We start from the raw sequence: 15,266 nt of genomic DNA, 5'->3' as shown, positions 1-15,266 counted from the left end.
AAGGTCCCGAGGAAGTCTCCCCAACCTGTTGTGAGTGTCACGGCGGAGAAGTGCGCCATCATTTCCGGCGGTCCAGACACAACCGCCAGCACCGTCGTTACTGGTCCAGAAACCACCACCAGAGTCATAGCTCAGGAGGGCCCAAGTATCGTTACTGGTCAGGAGACCACCGCCAGAGTCACAGCCCAGGAGGGCCCAAGTATCGTTACTGGTCAGGAGACCACCGCCACTGCCGGAGTCACAGCCCAGGAGGGCCCAAGAATCGTTACTGGTCAGGAGACCACCGCCAGAGTCACAGCCCAGGAGGGCCCAAGTATCGTTACTGGTCAGGAGACCACCGCCGGAGTCACAGCCCAGGAGGGCCCAAGTATCGTTACTGGTCAGGAGACCACCGCCACCGCCGGAGTCACAGCCCAGGAGGGCCCATGTATCGTCACTGGTCAGGACACCACCGCCACCGCCGGAGTCAGTGTCCAGGAGGGTCCAGAATCCCACAGCCCCGCTGGGCAATGATGGAACATCAAGCCACACACCAATGTCCAGTGTGGAGTTCGTCATGCCACACACCAATGTCCAGTGTGGAGTTTGTCATGCCACACACCAATGTCCAGTGTGGAGTTCGTCATGCCACACACCATTGTCCAGTGTGGAGTCCGTCATGCCACACACCAACGTCCAGTATGGAGTTTGTCATGCCACACACCAATGTCCAGTGTGGAGTCCGTCATGCCACACACCAACGTCCAGTGTGGAGTTCATCATGCCACACACCAATGTCCAGTATGGAGTTCGTCATGCCACACACCAACGTCCAGTATGGAGTTCGTCATGCCACACACCAATATCCGTACCAGAACCGCCATGTCAAAGCAACGCTGAACAAGGCAAAGACCGCCATGGTGAAGACCGCTGAACAAGGCCAAGACCGCCATGGCAAAGAACAGCTGAACAGGCCAAAGACTGCCATGGTGAAGACCGCTGAACAAGGCCCAAGACCGCCATGGCAAAGCACCGCTGAACAGGGCAAAGACCGCCATGGTGAAGACCGCTGAACAAGGCCAAGACCGCCATGGCAAAGCACTGCTGAACAGGCCAAAGACCGCCATGGGGAAGACCGCTGAACAAGGCCCAAGACCGCCATGGCAAAGCACCGCTGAACAGGCCAAAGACTGCCATGGTGAAGACCGCTGAACAAGGCCAAGACCGCCATGGCAAAGCACCGCTGAACAGGGCAAAGACCGCCATGGTGAAGACCGCTGAACAAGGCCAAGACTGCCATGACAAAGCACTGCTGAACAGGCCAAAGATTGCCATGGTGAAGACCGCTGAACAAGGCCCAAGACCGCCATGGCAAAGCACCGCTGAACAGGCCAAAGACTGCCATGGTGAAGACCGCTGAACAAGGCCAAGACAGCCATGTCAAAGCACCGCTGAACAGGGCAAAGACTGCCATGGTGAAGACCGCTGAACAGGCCAAAGACCGTGTGGGTATGAATATTCCGGCACATCAGGCATCGTTCTCCCATGTGCAGCTGGGACAGTGACAGGACATGTACTTTCACGGGGAGACTCATCCAGTCTGGGCACCAGTCCCACCCATTACCAGTAGAGAATTGCATCTACTTGCGAAGATGTGGCTTTGCACTCCCCAGGATAATGCAGTGGGCAACCCACCCACTGTAGAGACTTGTGAGACTGTGGCTTTGCACTCCCCAGGATGGCATAGTGGGCAACCCACCCACTGAAAAGACTTGAGAGACTGTGGCTTTGTACTCCCCAGGATGGCACAGTGGGCAACCCACCCACTGAAAAGACTTGAGAGACTGTGGCTTTGCACTCCCCAGGATGGCACAGTGGGCAACCCACCTACTGTAGAGACTTGTGAGATTGTGGCTTTGCACTCCCCAGGATGGCACAGTGGGCAACCCACCCACTGAAAAGACTTGAGAGACTGTGGCTTTGCACTCCCCAGGATACATCAATGGGCATAGAGCCCCGTCGTGGATCTGGCTTAGCATTCATGTGGCTGAGGTGCCCCCCCTTCCCTTCCCCCTGAGGTGCCTGTATTGTTTCTATCTGATGCCCCGGCAGTGTCCTCTCGGATTTTGGTCAGGTATCTATTGTGGGCCTCGCCCATGCATTTTTGGACTGTTTGTGCACGGACATTGTTGTGTACATATCTGCACTACTTCTTGTATTGTACATTTATTTTTGACAGATTGTGTGATATATATCGGTATATTTTTTTATGAGTACTATATTGGCACAATACAAAGTTTGACCGCAATTCGCTTTGTGTTTCCATTCTTCCGGGGGGATTGTGGGTTGTTACTGTGATTTTTGTGACTGCATTGGTGTGTATGTTGTGATATGCGAGGGTGGGGGTGGGGGTATTTGGTGGGTGTCCCCCTAACTTTTGCCTCCCCCCCTACCCCGTGTCGTAGGTGCAGTACTCACCGGTATGTTCTGCGCCTACGTCGCTGTTGGTCGTAGATGAGCAGGAATGCAAGGGCTGGGAGTATTTGTAGTTCCGGCTCCATGGTGTCCTCGTTCCTCATGGGATGTGTTGAGGTGAGCGTTTTCCCATAGCAAAAGCTGTTTCCGCCGTGTTTTTATCCACGGTGAATCTGCCCCGGGAAAGGTGGCGGATTGGTGTGTTGTGATAGTGTGGGCGGTACATTGTCTTCCGCCTGTCTGTTGGCGGTGTCCGTCGCGCTGTTTGTCTGTACTGCCGTGGCGGGCGGTGTGTTAAAGTGGCTGTCTTAGTTGGCGGTTTCCGCCAGGGTCGTAATTCCCTTTTTTTGTCCGCCGGCCTGTTTGCGGTATTACCGCAGCTTTAACACCGTCCGCCAGGGTTGTAATGACCCCCAGTAACTGCTAAACATCAGAGCATCTTTAACAGAAAAGCTGCAAAACCATGCAAAACATTTCAACAGAAAATGCTTGTAAGTATACAAAATAAAAGTAATTGCATTTTTTCAGTCCTTCACTGCTATACCTTTTCTCCCCTATGCTAAGCCTTTTTTGGGCTATTTGGGGTAGTTCACACTTAGGCCTCCCATGACTTTTTGTCCACATAATGTATCCACACCAGATCTATGTCTTTTTTTTCCAACACCCTGGGGATTCTAAAGGTACCCAGTGTTTGTGGATTCCCCAGGAGGAGACGAGAAATTTGGCAAAATATAGCTACATTTTTAGTTATTTTGAGAAATGGGAAAAAAGTGTCTGTTTTTCCCTGCAAATGGCATCAACAAAGGGTTTGTGGTGCTAAAATCACCTCTTTCCAGCTTTTAGGAAGAGGCACAATTGATTCTGAAAAACACAGTTTTGGCATTTTACAGGAACTGAGGCGGTCATTAAGAATACGGCGGGAAACACTGCCGACCGCCGTGGCGGCGGTGAACAGAATCCCGCTGTTGGCGGTGAATGGAAACTCGTCATATAATGAATGAAAATTCCAACCCTGCCAAAAATCACCAGACCACCACTCCCTGCCATGACCCTGTTGGTGGGAATCCCGGACCTCCCCACCCCACCACTGCCAAGCACACCTACATCCCGCCCTCCAAATAATGATGCACGAATCATCTTGGCAGACATTGGAGGCCGGACGACCATTGCCGGCTGCGCCCGCCACGGGCGGCAAGTGGACTCAACAGCATGAAGTGCACACATTGGATAGGCATATGACCCACACACCTGACACACATCCAGAACACCATAAAACACCCCAGACACACCCCACAATCCTTTGCAATGAAACCAGGCCAAGAAGACAGAGAGCACCAGAGGCAGACAGTGAACGCCAGCATACAGGAGACGCACACTAACCCACAGGAGAGCACCCTCACCTTTTTCCCAGCCCCAACACCATTCACCACACTCACCATGTCACCCCCAAACATCCACGCTTCACCGAAAGGGAGTTAAGGACCATGGTGGACGAGATCTTCAAGGTGGAGCCACAAATATTTGGGGCAGAGGTGCAGCACACATCCATCGCAAGGAAGATGGAGCTGTGGCAGACCATTGTGAACAAGGTCAATGCAGTGAGACACCATCCACGCACCAGGGACGACATCCGGAAGAGATGGAACGACCTGCGGGGGGAAGGTCAGGGGCATGGCATCAAGGCACCACATCGCAGTGCCGAAGACTGGGGGAGGACCGCCACCAATACCACCAGAATACACAGACTGGGAGGAAAAGGTACTGGCCATCCTGCATCCTGAGGGACTCACTGGACTCACTGGAGGGATGGACTGGGGTAAGTCAACATATACCCCATATACACCATACTTGTAATGCATGCACCACCCCACCCACACCCACCAGGACCAACACCCCACCCAGGCATGAGCCACTACATCCACCTCCCCGCATGACCACAAACCCACTAACAGGCCCACATCCCTCCTGCTGTGCACAGTCACCTACCCTTGAACGTACCCACGATGGAACGACACCCTGAACCACAATGCAACCCCACACTGGCGCTAAATGCAATGTCAACCTCACAAAGGCACTCTGGAAGGCCACTGAAAGTAACACCAGCACAAAATAGCCCAGTCCTGTTCACCTGAAACGTTCATGCAGCTGTAACAGACATGTCTATGTCCCCCAATAGGCACCACCACCCATGCAACCCTAACAGGCGGGACAAGGAGTGCCACTGGCCCCCAGGGAGACAGAGGCACCTCACGGGACACTGGTGAAGGATCCCTGGACACTGATGAGCAGGCAGGCATATCACACAGTCCTGGACTCTCACCATGCAGAAGCCCCACCCAGAAAACCACTGTCACCCCTACCACCCAGTCAAGACCAGCAGCCCAGGGCAAGCGTCCCCACACCAGTGTATCCAGGCCACAGACTGGTGGAACACAGGTATAGAGGCCAGAGTGTCCCACTCCCAACATGCAGGAAGGCGAGGGCCCCAGTACAAGTAGTACTGCCAGACCTGTGCAGGGGACACAGGCACAGGGGGTTAGGGCAAGTGCAAGGGTGGCAATGGGGCAGGGGGGAGGCCACAGGATGGATGCAGCAGCCAAGGACGTGTTATCAGAGGTATTGGGGGCCTACCAGCATACCCATGACAGGTTGGCACAGATTGTGTCCACCCTGGAGCACAGTCAGAGGATGCCGCAGGATCACCACCAACGGGCCATGGAGCAGTGGAAAGAGCACAACGCCACAATGGCCACCATAGCAGGAGCACTGCTGCAGCTGGTCCAAAACCAGGCTGACACTCACACAGGATAAGAGGCTCCCACAAAAGCACCGGACAACCAGCATCAGATTACCCCATCAGCAGAAACATCCCAGGAACTACCCTCACAGGAAACCCAAGGGCCTACCATGTCATCCCCTGAAGATCAACAGCAGGTGCCCAAACGGACCCTCAGGCCAAGATATGGCACTGGAACCCCAGCTAAGAACAAGGCCCCCTTCAAAAAGTAACTCAGCAACAATGTGCACAGCAACCATCCCACCCAATCACCAACCACACATTGCTAAGAGGCAATATGAACTACTGTAAAACAAGATGGACCCATCAATACTACCAACAAGGCTGCCACCATGTTGGTCTTGAGGACACCCCCCTTACGACTTGCCATCACTGTAAATAGCACTATTCACTCACTTCAACCAATAAAACACATATCACACCTGTAACACTGTCCCCTGTGTTAAATTGAAAACAAAGTGAAGTATGGATGCAACTGCCAGAGAACTACTTTATTGTCAAATCTGTGCATGAAGGGAGTCCTGTGTGCCTAAAAGGTGGCAATGAGGAAATGCATATAATTTCAGTCTGTACCATGCAGAAGTGGGCCATGTTTTGCCTATCATTACCAACCCCCCCTATATGACTGAGCACAATGACAGTATTTGTTACAAACCCCAATGCCAGGCCCATGTCCCACACATTTACTGGAAGTAGAGTTGTATCAGTTGGTTTCTGGAATTTACATCTTCCCCTTCCTCATCATCACCATCACTCTCCTCACCTCTCTGAGGTAGCTGATTAGGACCTACAGCACCCTCCACCTCCAAGAGGGGGATAGAATGTCTCACTGCCACATTGCGCAGCATGCAGCAGGCCACCACTATTCTACACACCTTATCAGGCCCATAGGCCAGGGAACCCCCAGAGATTTGTAGACAACGAAATCTAGCCTTCAGGAGACGTATAGTTTGCTCTATCACCCTCCTAGTATGTCCATGGGCCTCATTGTAATTCCTCTCTGCATCCGTCCTGGGATTTCTCACATGGTGTCAGGAGCGAACACAAGTTTGGATAGCCAGAATTACATAGAAAATGGTGCAATACAGAGTCTTCATTGTTATGCCCCTTAGTCAGACAGGCTGGTTCTCTGCAATTTGTCAGTTAGTTACCTATGATCCACCCTCTGTCCTCTTGGAGTTGTTCCTTCTTCTGTGGCACACTACTGTTCCTCAACACAAAGGAACCATGGACTGAACCTTGGAACATGGCATTCACATGTGAGATGTACTGGTCTGCAGTACATACCAATTGGATGTTCATTGAGTGAAAGTTCTTTCTATTTCTGTACACTCGTTCACTCACTCTTGGGGGTATGATCGGTATCTGGGTGCCATTGATGGCACCTGTAAGATGGGGTATGTTGGCAAAGGCATAGAATTCAGACTTGATGGCAGGGAGGTCAGTACTTTAGGGAAACCTCACATAGGACTGCAGATGTTGTACAAATGCATTCAGAAATCGGCAGTACCATGCTGAACATTGGCTGTGAAAATCCAGCACCCATGCCCACTGTTACTTGAAATGAGCCCGTGGCCAGGAAATAGAGTGCGGAGAGCACCTGCACTTCAGTTGAAATGGCATGCTGATTACAGTTTCCCGGAGTTAGTGCAGGATCCAGTAATGCACAAAGTTCCTGAAGTGTTGCACATGTGAGTCTGTAAGTGATTATGATCTGATGCTCCACCATGGTCCTCATATCCACAAGTGGTCTGTACAACGATGGTGCCCTTCCTTGCCACAAGGGTTGGTACCTACGATGGGTTTCAAAAAGGTGTGATGAAGACACATACATAGGCACACTTGTCATCATTTGTGCACTGCATTGTTCATTGTAGTGTCTTTACAGTAACTGCTACCTGACAGATATACATGTACATCACAAGGAGGGAACAGAGTATTTCATGTGTGCTACAATACTGAATGGACAGAGTCCTAGGTGCTTCATGTGACTAGTAGGGCCTGCGTTGTGAGAAGTAATTTATTTTAGATGTGTAGGTCATGGCAAAATCTCTGCCCACTGTAATTCTGCCCTTTCGTTGTGGAAGTGACCTCATACCGCTAGCGGATGACGTCACAGTGCAAGGCAGTGTTTACCGCTGTTCGCACCCTCAATGGTTAACATGGATGCCAATGGGGAATCCTGGCGTATCATGATCGCCCCAAGTGGTGACAGTGCACACCGCCACGGAACATATGCACGTTCATCATCAATTTGATCACTTGACTCCCTGATCTCGTGCGGACAGGTACTCCACTGTGTGTACTGCTGTGGCCTGCCTCTGGCTATGGATGTATCTCGTGTTGCAGGGGAAAGGGCCCCTGCATGCAAAACTGTACGGACAGCCAGAGGTACAGTTGAGTCTGGGTTTGGGGGGCACTGTGTGTGTTTAATGGATGGTGTTGATTGGACATATGTGTGCACCTCTGAGCCTGCATGGGCCATGGTGCATGGCATGCTGCGTGCGTATGTCCTGTATGTCTGACAGTACTGTCCGTCCCATAGTGGACAAATAGCAAGCTGTTCAAATTGTGCAAGTGCCTGACCTCTGTGTTCCATTTCTGTGTCGCCCTTTTAGGTCAGCGCCCACCCGAAGAGGGCACATTGGCATGCCATCGCCAAGGAGGTGCGGACAGTGGGGGTCTACAACCAGTGGAGCACCCACTGTAGAAAGAGGTGGGAGGACCTGCGGCGCTGGGCACATAAGATCAGTGAAGCACAGCTGGGGAAGTCCTCCCAATGTGGAAGGGGTGCCCGTCGGGCACTGACCCCCTACATGCGACGGATCCTGGCGGTGGCGTACCCAGAACTGGATGGGCGCTTGAAGGCTGCACAGCAGAAAGAAGGGGGTGAGGACTCATTTCACATACTTCAGTCTGGAAGGATGTCTGGGTGTGCACTAGGGTTCATGCTGCTTAGAGGCAGGGACTTTGACTGGTGTCCATCTACTTTATGGTCCCCAAAGGGTGTAGGGGTGTCTTTGTCAGGTCTCCCATACGTCGCCTCCTTAGGTATTCCAGGGGATGGGTGTAGAGCAGTACTCTGGTCAGTAGTCAGGGGTATGGCAATGGGCATAATGAACGGTGCTGCCTGTTGGGTGTGTCTTCTGGGTGGGTGTATGTCTGGCCATTATGTATCTCCATTCAGCTATTTACAAGTGTCGCTCCTGTTTTGTCTCCCCATCCCTGTTGTCTTGTGTTGGTTTGGTACAGCATCAACTTATGGCGAGGGAGCTGAGGCACTGGCAAGTGGGGAGGCAGCGGCCCAAGGATCCTCAGAGGCAGAGACAACTGATGCCCAGGGGACCAGTGGGTAGGAGGGCAAGGGGAGTTCCACTGGGGAGGCAACTACCACAGGAGGTAGTGACTCTGAGACCTCCTCTGATGGGGGCTCCCTGGCGGTGGCAGACCCTAGTGCCCACACCACTACTGTGACACCTTCCGCCACCCCCCATTCCATCACCGCCCTCCCTTCTGCTCCCCACTGAGTCGCCCGTGCCCGCCCACCCAGAAAGGTCTCCTTCGCCCCAGGCACCTCCTCCCCTGTCCCAGTCAGCCCTGCTGCCTTCACAGAGGAGGCTATTGACCTCCAGAGAACCATCTCTGTAGGGCAGACAACTATCGTTAATGCCATCCAGGGGCTGGCATCAGAGGTGCAGCAGACAAATGCCTATCTGGACGGCATTCACGGTTCCGTGTCTGCCCTAGAGAGATTTTTTCAGGCTCTGGCCTCCTCTCGGACGGCAGCCAGTTTCCCTGGCCATTCCTTCCCCCCTCCAACCTCCTCTACCCCTTACAGCATCCCACTCCCTTCACCCGTCCAAGGCACACATTCAGACACGCAGTCATGCACGTCAACACACAAGGAAAACACTTCTAAACACAAGCACCACACCTCCCACCACAAGCATTCACACAGCCAACAGACACATGCACACACAACAACATCCACTTCCCCCAGTGTGTCCAACTCTTCCGCCTCCCTGTCTGTCCCCTCTACATCCACACCCTCATGCACTGCACCTTCAGTCACTGTTGCTGCCCCTCTTCCTGCACTCACCACAATAGCAGACATCCATACATGCACCCCATACACCACACCTGCACTCACCACAACTACTGTAGTTGACACATTAGGTGTCTGTCTTCTCCCACTGTGTCCAACCCCCTTCCTCCCAAAACACACAAACGCACCAAGACACCCACCCATCAGACATCCACCACACCACAGCATACTGTCCAGTCACCTGCACCCACTACACGCACCCCTACACCACATACATCCACATCCTCTGCCTCCACTCCCACGCCCTCAAACTTTGCCTCTCCCGTGCTGACCTCTTCCAACCCACTGGCCCACCCTGTCTTGTTCCCAAACATGCTCACCTCCTTGCTCTTTCCACTCCTTCCAGATCACAGCCCACCCCTGTCCGCCCTTCACATTCCCGTGCCCCTTCCCCAGATAAAAAAAGGCCCAGACTGAGCCGAGTCCATCTAGCTCCACCCGATCTAAACAGCCCCCACCCCCTTCAAAGGACAAACCCGCCTCCCCTCCACCTTCCAAACGAAAGTCCAAGGCCCACCCCTTCACAAATCCCCACTCCAAACACCCCTTGCCCCTGTTCCGTGAGGTGCCTGGATGCCCATATGTTGCCCCATTAGGTGGAGGGAGTACCATGCACTTGTGGGAGTCAGGTTGGGTCTGTTGTGGCCCATGGCAATTGTAGCCATACGGACTGACCATTGGCCCTGTTTGAACTGTTTGGCTCTGTAAGCTTCACATTAAAGTTTCTGTGTCGCCTATGTTTCGGCGGCACGCCGTTGAACCTTGGTCTTTTGTTTCATTGTTAATGGGTGTGGGGCATTTGTATGTACTATGGTCAAATTGGATTAGCCTTGTATCGGGTAAGTACTTTTTGCTGTGGGGTATATGACGTGTGAAGCTGTGAAGGGTTGGGGGACGTAGCAGGGTGGGTGGGTATGTGACTGTGCCCTTTCTTCCCTTGTTCAGTAGGTTGCGGAACTTACCGTCATCTTCTTCGTCAGCAGTCTCGGTCTTGGAGGTATATGGCAAGGAGCAGGGCTGGCATGATCTGCAGCTCTCTATCCATGTCTGCTTCGGCGCATTGTGTGGGCCTCCGGTGAGTGTTTCCTTATATTTGGTTCATTTCCGCCTGGCTTTGCGTGGCGGTGGTTCCAGCCCCGGAACTGGCGGCGGACTGGTGGTTCATTATTTGATGGGCGGGTTGGGCCTTTCCGTCGGCCCGTGGGCGGACTCTGCCGTCGTCGTCGGCACTCCTCTGCTGGCGGTGGGTGGGTTGCGGGATGCCTATCTTTCGTTTGGTTCATTATTTGGCGATCCGGCCCGCTCCTCTGTTGGCAGTTTCTACCGCCGGCAGCGCGGAACAGACCACAATGTTCATAATGAGGGCTATAGTCCATTTTCCCTTTTTGTCCTTTCAACCTCCTTCCAGTTAGTGGCAAAATGGGTGTGAAACCAAGGCAGATCCCAGAAAGCTACATATTCCTGAAGAATAGACAAAATTCTATATTCAGCAAGGGGTCATTTGTGTAGATCCTTCAAGGTTTTCACATTGAAAGTAACAGTTGAAATAAATAAAAATAAAAAATTGAGTTAAAAAACAGCCATTTTTGTCTACGTTTTCATCTATAACTTTTTCTAACTATTGCAGATTTTCAAAAATAATATATTGTTACATACCCTAGACCATTGTGGGTGCAGGTATATATGGGGCTTGTAGGTTCACAAAGAACCCAAGGTACCAAGAGCCAATAACTGAGCTGCACCTTGCAATGGTCTTTCATTGTGTATGCAGCAATTCATATGGTAAAATAGTAAAATTTGGGTATCAAGAAAATCAATGTATTACCGAAATGGTCACAAGATATGGAGTTTAGAAGCAGGGGTTATTTGCACAACTTTGAATTTGTGGGTACCCATACTAGCATGTGAATTGGAGGGTATTTCTCAAAATTACTTCTTTCTCAGACATTGTCTTCCATTTGGAAGGTGCAAATGCAGAGAAATACAATGGGTAATAAAACTTGTTCTACTATTCTGTGCTCCCTTAAATCTCCCAATAAAAATGGTACCTCATTTGTGTGGGAAGGCCTGGTGCCTGCAACAGGAAACAGTCCAAAGTAAAACATGGATACAATAGATTTGTCCATGCAAAATGATTTTGCGACGTGGGTAGCTGTGATATTTGGGCTCAATCTCAGCTGGCACCCAGGGAAACCTAGCATATCTATACATTTTTAAAAACTAGATATACAGGGGAATCCAGAGTGTGGTGATTTGTGTGACTCTTACCATGTTGTTTTACCCAGAATCCCTTGCAAACCTCAAACTTTTACTAAAAAAGCACATTTTCCTCACATTTATGTGATGGAAGGTTCTGGAATCTGCACAGAGCCACCACCTTCCTCAAAATGGTACCTCACTTGTGTGGATAGGTCTAGTGCCTGTGAAAGGAAAGGGCCCAGAACACAACATGGATCCAACACATTTTTCCACTCAAAAGTGACCAGTTTTTTGCAAAGTGGGTAGCTGTGTTTTTTTAGCTCTACCTCAGCTGACACCCAAAAAAACCTAGCAAACCTGTACATGTTTAAAAACTAGACACCTAGGGGAATCCAGGATGGGGTGACTTGTGTGGCTCGTACCAGGTCATTTTATCCAGACTCCTTTGCAAACCTTAAACTTTGACTTAAAAAACACATTTCCTCACATTTCTGTGATGGAAAGTTCTGGAATCTGCAGAGAGCCACAAACGTCCTTCCACCCAGCATTCTCTTACGTCTTCTGATGAAAATGTTACCTCACTTGTGTGGGTAGGCCTGCGACTGGAAATGGGCCAAAACGCAACATCGATACATCAAATTGTTTTACACAAAACTGACCCATTTTTTGCAAAGTGGGTGTTAGAAATTGGGTCTCTAGTTGGCAGAGGTATGCACCCTGTCCAAGTATTGTCCAAGTACGGACCACAGTCGTAGTCAGGCTAAGTCACTACACAAACTAAATAATCCTGTGCTTATCCTCTGGTAGCTTTGTACAAAGTGTCCTGTGTTTATGGCTGTCCGGGCGGAATGCACAAGTGGAGCTGTAAACTATCACAGACCAAACATGGATTGGAGACTGGCTGTAACGCACAGATGGCAGTGAGGGCAGAGAAATGCCTACTTTCTAAAATTGTCATTTCTAAAATAGTAAATTAAAATCCAAATTTACCAGTGAGTAGGATTTCTTACTACCATTCCAACCTTACCAAACATGAAAATGCCACTTCTTTCAGGTCAGAAATTACCACTTACAAGTACATAAGGCAATTTCCAATGCTGTCCTATGAGAAGAACAGGCTTTACCGTAGTGAAAAACGACTTTGGGAGCTCTTCACTACCAGGACATGTAAAACTTATAACTACACGTCCTGACATTTACCTACATAGCACCCTACCCTATGGGTTACCTAGGGCCTACCTTAGGGGTGACCTAAGTGTAATAAATGGGAGGTTTAAGGCTTGGCAAGTACTTTTAAATGTGAAATCGAAGTGGCAGCGAAACTGCGCACACAGTCTTGGCAATGGTAGACCTGAGACATGGTTAACGGACTACTTACGTGGGTTGCACAATCAGTGCTGCAGTCCCACTAGTAGTATTTAATTTACAGGCCCTGTCCACATCTAGTGCACTTCACTAGGGACTTATAAGTAAATTAAATATGCCAGTATAAGCCAATGTTGAGGATAATGGAGGTAGGGAGGCAGGCAAACATTTGTCTAACAGTGGGCAGCTGTGGTTTTTGAGCCCCACCTCAGCTGGCACGTAGAGAAACCTAGAAAACATGCAAATTCTTTAAAACTAGACACCTAGGGAAATCCAGGATGGGGTGACTTATGTGGTTCTCACCAGGTTGTTTCATCCACAATCCTTTGTAAACCTCAAACTTTAACTAACAAAAACACATTTTCCTCACATTTCTGTGATGGGAAATTCTGGAATCTGCACAATGCCACAAACTTCCTTCTACCCAGCATTCTCATAAGTCTTCTAACGAAAATGGTACCTCACTTGTAGGGGTATGCCTAGTGACTGCAACAGAAAATGGCCCAAAACACATCATGGATACAGCAATTTTTCCTACTCAAAACCGATTAATTTTTTGCAAAGTGGGTAGCTGTTGTTTTTAGGCCCTACCTCAGCCATCACCTAGGGAAACCTAGCAAACCTGTACATTTTTGAAAACTAGACACCTAGAGAAATCCAGGGAGTGGTGACTTCTGTGGCTCCCACCACATGTTTTATTACCCAGAACCCCTATGTAAACCTCAACATTTGTCTAAAAAACACATTTTTCTCACATTTTTGTGATGGAAAGTTCTGGAATCAGAGGGGAGCCTCAAATGTCCCATTACTCAGCGTCCCCCTGAGTATCTTGATACAAATGATACCTCACTTGTGTGGGTGGGTCAAGTGGTTGTAACAGAGAAGGGACAAAAACGTGTATAGTTTGAGGGGGAACCAAAGCAGGTGCAAAACGGCAGTTTTTCGTAAATACATTTTAGGCTGACTCTGCTGTGGGCATTCACACAAGTGAGGCATAATTTTTAGTGGAAGACAGAGGGGAATGCTGGGTGGTATGAAGCTTTTAGTTTATTTCGGTTTCCAGAAGAATATGGCACAGAAATGCATGGAAAATTGAGAGTTTAGTCATATTTTGAGGTTTGCAGGGCATTGTGGGTAAGACAATGGTGTGGACCACCCTGGACTCCCCCAGATGTCTAGTTTTCAAAATTGTCTTGGTCTGGTAAGTTTTTCAAGGTGGCAGTCTACCCAAGCCCAAAAAGTGCAGCTGTTCGCCATTGCAAGTAGGGTGATACTAAGAGTTAGCCAAACTCTTCTGTCCTAATTTGTTAAAACAACACCCAACAAAATCAGTTATCCTCTTGCTTGCCATTGGGGTGAAATGCATTAGTCTTCAGGGGAGCAGCAAGACTGTTCCTTGTATTTTTAGGGGGTGGGGGCTTAGCCATGCCCATGCTGGGCAATCCTCACCCCTACACATAAAGTAATCCCTGTTGTCCAGGGGGCTTTCTACCCCTGCCCCCTGGGAGACAGATGGGGGTAATTGACTACATCTGCCCCCCGGGGGGGGCAGAAAGACTGTTTACTTATTGTTTGGGGGGGGGGGGCATGGCCACCAATACAAATTAAAAAAAAAGTAATCCCTGGTGTCAAGTGGGCTTTCTACTACCCCACAAGGGTTAATGGGGGTAATTGCCCCCATCTGACCCCGGGCGGGGCAGAAAGACTGTTCCCATTTGTATCTTGGGAGGTGGGGGCATTGACATGCCCATTGTGGGCAGTCCCCTATACCTCTTTTATATAAAAAGAAAATCCCTGGTGTCTAGCAGGCTTTCTGCCCCTCACCATTTGTAATAACCACCATCTGACCCCAGGGGACATTAAGGCTGTTCCTATTTGTGTCTGGGAAGGTGGGGGCATTGGCATGTCCACTGTGGGTAGCCCGAACTGCTTTTTTAATTAAAAAAAAAACCCTGGTGTCTAGTGGGCTTTGTGCCCACCCTGGGGGCAGATCGGGGGTAATAACCCCCATTTAACCCCCGGGGGGCAGAAAGTCTGTTTGTGTCTGGGGAGGGGTGAGGGCATTGGCATGTCCATTTTGGGCAGCCCCCAACCCTATAAATTAAAAAATATCCCTGGTGTCTAGCGGGCTTTCTGCCCCCCCATGGATGGCAGATTGAGGTAATAACGTCTATATGCCCCCCAGGGGGGCATAAAGCCTGTTCTTATTTGTGTCTGGGGGACAGGGGAATTGGCATGCCCATTGCGGGTAGTTACTACCCCTCTTTTATATTTAAAAAATCCCTGGTGTTTAGTGGGCTTTCTGCCCTAGGGGCAGATTGAAAGGGGGGCAGAAAGATTTTTTTG

General features: G+C 50.2%; 1 protein-coding gene across 2 annotated transcripts in view; it reads right to left on the bottom strand.

The window, feature by feature from the left end:
* Positions 1 to 15,266, bottom strand: part of ITGAE (integrin subunit alpha E) — an 874,109-nt gene that overhangs the window by 367,835 nt on the left and 491,008 nt on the right. The window lies entirely within an intron of this gene.

This window comes from Pleurodeles waltl, chromosome 3_1, assembly GCF_031143425.1.
Source record: "Pleurodeles waltl isolate 20211129_DDA chromosome 3_1, aPleWal1.hap1.20221129, whole genome shotgun sequence".
NCBI classification, from domain to species: domain Eukaryota; kingdom Metazoa; phylum Chordata; class Amphibia; order Caudata; family Salamandridae; genus Pleurodeles; species Pleurodeles waltl.
This window is presented reverse-complemented; position numbering and strand designations above follow the sequence as displayed.